Below are 6,291 nucleotides of genomic sequence, written 5' to 3'. Positions count from 1 at the left end.
AACCCCTGTGGACCAGTTCGTACATAAACAACTCTCGATTTCCTCATTAACTAAATTTAACGGCGAGAAGAAGCCGAAAAAACTGAAAAAGTGTACTTTCTGTATGAAACACAATTTCCCACCACCAATAACAGTTTATTCTACTAACTAGTGTTGTGCCCTGCATGCAGCCAAGGGTAAACAATACTGCTGCAACTTGATTGACTGAAGGCTATACCCAACATCTGGGACTAGAATTACTAGGCATTAGCTACTTTAGCATGGTGGTTTAAAATGGTGTTTCATTAAAAAAATAGGCATATTTCCCCCGTTTTTTTCTGCCTTCTAACCATTAAATATAGGTAAGGATTAAATGGATGCATATGCAGCCTGAATGGAGAATGTTTTAGGTATGAACCGGTCCACGGGTTTAACGAGTGTATTGCCAGCTGCATACAATGCGTTTGGACGGTAAAATGGAAACGACTGAATATCGCTATCTGCTGGCCTTTGGGTTAAGGGATGGCTCAGGGCCCACCATGTGCATATCACTTTACCAAATGGCCGATGATTAGAAAAGCGAAAACTCTCAGAGAACAATCACCGAAAGAGCTGTACTCCAGACAGGGTTTAAACTTTGTTGAATTGAATTTCTGACATTTAATCCTAGTAAAATTACCGGTTTTAGGTCAGTTAGGAACACCACTTTATTTTAAGAATGTGAAATGTCAGAATAATAGTAGAAATAATTGTTTATGTATTTATTCACATTCCCAGTGGGGTCAGAAGTTTACATACACCACTCAATTAGTATTTGGTAGCATTGCCTTTAAATGGTTTAACTTGGGTCAAACGTTTCGGGTAGCCTTCCACAAGCTTCCGACAATAAGTTGGGTGAATTTCGGCCCATTCCTCCTGACAGAGCTGGTGTAACTGAGCTTATTCAGTTCTGCCCACAGATATTCTATAGGATTGAGGTCAGGGGTTTGTGATGGCCACTTCAAAACCTTGACTTTGTTGTCCTTCAGCCATTTTGCCACAACTTTGGAAGTATGTTTGGGGTCATTGTCCATTTGGAAGACCCATTTGAGACCAAGCTTTAACTTCCTGATTGATGTCTTGAGATGTTGCTTCAATATTTCCACATCATTTTCCTGCCTCATAATGCCATCTATTTTGTGAAGTGCACCAGTCCCTCCTGCAGCAAAGCACATGATGCTGCCACCCCCGTGCTTCACGGTTGGGATGGTGTTCTTCAGCTTGCAAGCCTCCCCCTTTTTCCTCCAAACATAACGATGGTCATTATGGCCAAACAGTTCTATTTTTGTTTAATCAGACCAGATGACATTTCTCCAAAAAGTACAATCTTTGTCCCCATGTGCAGTTCCAACCCGTAATCGGTCTTTTTTTATGGCAGTTTTGGAGCAGTGGCTTCTTTCTTGCTGAGTGGCCTTTCAGGTTATGTCAATATGAGACTTGTTTTACTGTGGATATAGATACATGTGTACCTGTTTCCTCCAGCATCTTCACAAGGTCCTTTGCTGTTGTTTTGGGATTGATTTGCACTTTTCACACCAAAGTACGTTCATCTCTAGGATACAGAACGCGTCTAATTCCTGAGCGGTATGACGGCTGCGTGGTCCCATGGTGTTTATACTTGCGTACTATTGTTTGAACAGATGAACATGGTACATTCAGGCGTTTGGAAATTGCTCCCAAGGATGAACCAGACTTGTGGAGGCCTACAATTTCTTTCTGAGGTCTTGGCTGATTTCTTTTGATTTCCCCATGATGTCAAGCAAAGAGGCACTGAGTTTGAAGGTAGGCCTTGAAATACATCCACAAGGTACACCTCCAATTGACTCAAATTATATAAATTAGCCTCTCAGAAGCTTCTAAAGCCATGACTTCATTTTCTGGCTGTTTAAAGGCACAGTCAACTTAGTGTATGTAAACTTCTGACCCACTGGAATTGTGATACAGTGAATTATAAGTGAAATAATCTGTCTGTAAACAATTGTTGGAAAAATTACTTGTGTCATACACAAAGTAGATGTCCTAACCGACTTGCCAAAACTATAGTTTGTTAACAGGAAATTTGTGGAGTGGTTGAAAAACAAGTTTTAATGACTCCAACCAAAGTGTATGGAAACTAGTTGCGATTTGATGGGCCATCATCAGCTGTAAAGTGAACGAGGGACAGAAGGTGGAATGACATGTCCTTGTCAAACTGCTTATAACTCAAATTCTGTTTATGATATCGAAATTCTAACAACATATCCCACTGGGCACAGATGAAATGACATGGAAACAACGTTGAATCAACCAGTGTGTGCCCAGCAAGATGTGTGTTAAATAGACTTATTTAGGGAAAGTAAAGGACAGGGGGGTGGGGGGGGGCATTACTTTAATAATTGGCAGAGATAATGCAATTGTAATACAGTCAAAATGTCTGCATTGGCACTTCTATTATTAACACAAGGCAACATTTAGTCCCACAGGCCTACAATAATCACATTTCTTTGATTATAACGCAGCTGATTATGCCAACATCTAGGCGCCCACCGGAGTAAACTACCTGCTCCCATTGAATTTCGACCCGATGTAGGCCTACAGTATGCAACCCAACGATTGGTTATGGTCATGTGAATACATCGATACAGCCAATTATAAACTTCTTTAAAACGTCTCACCCGGTGGTTGGTGCTATCTGCATGTGGGTAAACAAAACATTGTCCATGACATGAGAAAAGAAAAGAGGTCAATACTCTGTACTCTTCTAGAAGGGACAGCAAACGTGGTGAACATAAGAGGCGCATAGTGCAATGACGGCAGCATTTCAACAAATAAAACAGCGGTTTTACACTCATTCACTAAAAACATTATTTAACCTTTATTTAACTAGGCAAGTCGGTTAAGAACAAATTCTTGTTTACAATGACGGCCTACCCCGGCCAAACCCGGACGACACTGGGCCAATTGTGCGCCGCCCTATGGGACTCTCAATCACGACCGGATGTGATACATCCTGGATTCGAAACAGGGACTGTAGTGACGCCTCTTGCGCTGAGATGCTGTAACTTAGACCGCCGCGCCACTCGGGAGCCCTGAATGACATGTGAACTTCTACCAAAGCATGTGCAGGCCATTTTTGAAAGATTTCATAAATCGTAAAAACAAAGCTGGCCATACAATGTGAGGGAAGCCTACACATGGTTTAGTTAGAGTCTGAGAAGAAGCCTACTAACAAGGCTGTAGAGAGGGAACAGCTCTGTTCCGGATAAGGGCAGGCTACCTATTGTATTTCCCTCTTCCTCCTTTCCATACAGCCCAGATGTTAGGCATGTTCACCAATCTGTGTTCATGAGGTAGCCTGAGCTATCGTCCTCTCAGGATCTATCTTTCACTCCCTTCCCCACCATGTCCTTCGGTTTGTTAAGCCGAAAAAAGACAAGTGCACTTTCAGCTCCCCTGTATTCAGACTGCTCAGGCCCCCAACCCAGTTCTTGTCATGCATAATGCAAGAGGGCTTAAGAAAAAGAGTCTTGCAACACATGCCCACAGCTTTTTGCTTACTAGAGATAAAGTATGAGTGATTAAGGACCCAATTCAACCCAAGTTATTCACTAGGTTTCTGGTAAATCAAAAACACATGTTTTATCACTGCAAGAATGCATACATCCATTTATACTCAAGAAAACAATGTTTTCAGTGTGAGATGATAAATAAAACGAACTGCTTAAATCACATATGCTTTCTCTAAGCACTCAAGGAACATTATGTATGATTCACTTGATGAACTTGGCTACCAGTTTGATTGAATAGGATCCTGAGTTCAAAACCAGGCCAGAGTGGACGCAGTCATATCGTCAACATTTCACGAAGGTATGAAAAACAAGAGTTAGACAACTTACTGAACTTATTCCTTCTTCTTTTTTTTTTAGCTCCGTTAGACAAAACGTGTCATGTTTTCTTTTGTAATCAGGTTCAAGTTTTTAAATGTTGATATTAGGCTGATCGGTAGGCTACCATGCCAAAGACAATTGTCTAGGGAGCGCTGAATGCTTCGACAGCACTGTGACGACCTCCTTGTCTTTTCTCTAGGAGCTTTAACGGTCGCTGGGTAACAGGCTATTGATAGGTGAATACAGTGGGGAGCTAAATGAAGGAGGGCTGTGCTCTTTTAAATGTCCTTCAATATATTGTAGCTAGTTTCCAAGGTATCCAAGGCACTTGATTATTTGAGGTCGTTATGGCCATTGACACGTCTTTAACAGAAAGAATGAAGATGGTAATGCGACCGTTACTATTTAGATTAGTTTATATCATGCCTGTAGGCTCTTACAACACCATGTACACGCCGTTAAGCCTCCTCTTCGCATTAGAGTTATGAAGCAGAGAATGGGGGGTCTTCATTAAATCGTCCAATTAATGAACAGTGATCTATTGGTAGAGTAAAATAAAAAATATAAACTGAGCAAGCTGAAATATTATACAGACCCTTACTATAATCAAACCAACTCAGTTCCCGCTCTTCCCCACAAACACCTGCAGACTGCAGTAGGACGTTTCTGCTGGAGGTTTGTGTGGAGAAGCCCGCGAAGAGCAACAGTTCAGTTGATAAAGTCCTGTAACCTGGGACTTTGACGTGCATTGAAAATTATCGGAGTGCTTCAGACACCACTACAAATGTACACAGAGCAGGGTATGTGCAGCCAAGTTAAAGAAAATCAAGAATAATACTTTTTTTTTTTTTTTTTTTTACAGAGCTGTTTGTTCCAGTCCAGCCAACGTAAAAACAGGATATATCCCAAATCCCTTTCCTCTGCTGTCTGCGTCATACGCTTGAAGGATATGACTATTTATTTCCTTAAAAGCACACGGACAACTTTGGTTTTACCAATGTCCAAATCAGAATAAATACATGGTTAGCTGCAAAAGTATTGGGACAGTGACCCATTTTTTTTTAAATATTTTTTTTTACAGTAGATTTGGCTTTCTACTCCAGTACTTTGGATTTTAAATGATACAATGACTAGGAGGTTAAAGTGTAGAATGTCAGATTTAATTTCAGGTGTACGGTTCACAAATTACCACACATTTTGTACATAGACCCCCCCCCCCCATTTTAGGGGACAAAATTCAGTTATATGTGTATTAAAGTAGTAAAAAGTTAAGAATTTGGTCCCATATTCAAAGCAAACAATAACTACATCAAGCTTGTGACTTGATGCATTTGCTGTTTGTTTTGGTTGTGTTTCAGATTATTTTGTGGCCAAAATAAAATTAATGGTAAATAAATGTAGTGTCATTTTGTAGTGACTTTTATTCTAAATAAGAATATCATGTTTCTAAACACTTCTACATTCATGTGGATGCTACCATGAATATGGATAATCCTGAACGAATAGTGAATAATGATGAGCAAGAAAGTTAGATGCACAAATATCATATCCCCACCAAAAATGCTAACCTCCCATTATGTAATGATGAGAGGTTAGCATGTCTTGTGGGTATGATATTTGTGCTGAAGTACAGAGCCACACACACAAAAACAAAATAGGTCACTGTCCCAATACTTTGAGCTTGTATATAGCACAGAATGCACACCCAATCAAAAATGACTGCTATTTCGGTTACAGAAGTTGTCAGCCTCACCTGGGCACTATGCATCTCCACACAGACCCTTTTCACACAGGCTGGTCACGGAAGAGGTCAGGGACTAGAACTCCTCAAACACAATTGTATAGAATACATTCGCTTTTTTTACACGTGAATAACTTTAGCGAAATCTACTACCATCAAAACACAGTAACGATGACCGACAACAGAATGACAGAAATAACACCACAGCTGTACTTTGTTGTTTTCTTTTAAACCAGGTTTTATTATTCCTAATATGAAGATACAAGTCAACAAACATTATTTTCAATCTGTAATGAAAATGCTCCACAGCACACTGACATCTTGTGGAAGGGTCTGGTATTACAGACACATACCTGAAAAATGGACAGCAGTTCTAGTTAAAGTAATAAGTAACAGTAGTAGTAATAACAGTAGCAATAATAATACATCATAGCAGTGGTATTAACTTGGAATTAGTTAAGTCACAGAAGAAGGAACTTAGATTCAAAGAAATTAGAAATGAGAGTGGGTGAACAGGCTTATCAAACGCTGCAGAACAGATCAGACCACTGGATGAGAAAATACAAGAACCTCGCGAGACAGCACATCTGCTGTCTAACTCTAGAAAAAGGAAGCTCAAATTTGCCATCAGCCCTCTGGTTAATGTATATTGTATTTATTTTCCTC

Source organism: Oncorhynchus masou, chromosome 12 (genome assembly GCF_036934945.1).
Source record: "Oncorhynchus masou masou isolate Uvic2021 chromosome 12, UVic_Omas_1.1, whole genome shotgun sequence".
Taxonomy (NCBI): Eukaryota; Metazoa; Chordata; class Actinopteri; order Salmoniformes; family Salmonidae; genus Oncorhynchus; species Oncorhynchus masou.
The sequence above is the reverse complement of the archived record's forward strand: the minus strand, read 5'-3'. Positions refer to the sequence as shown.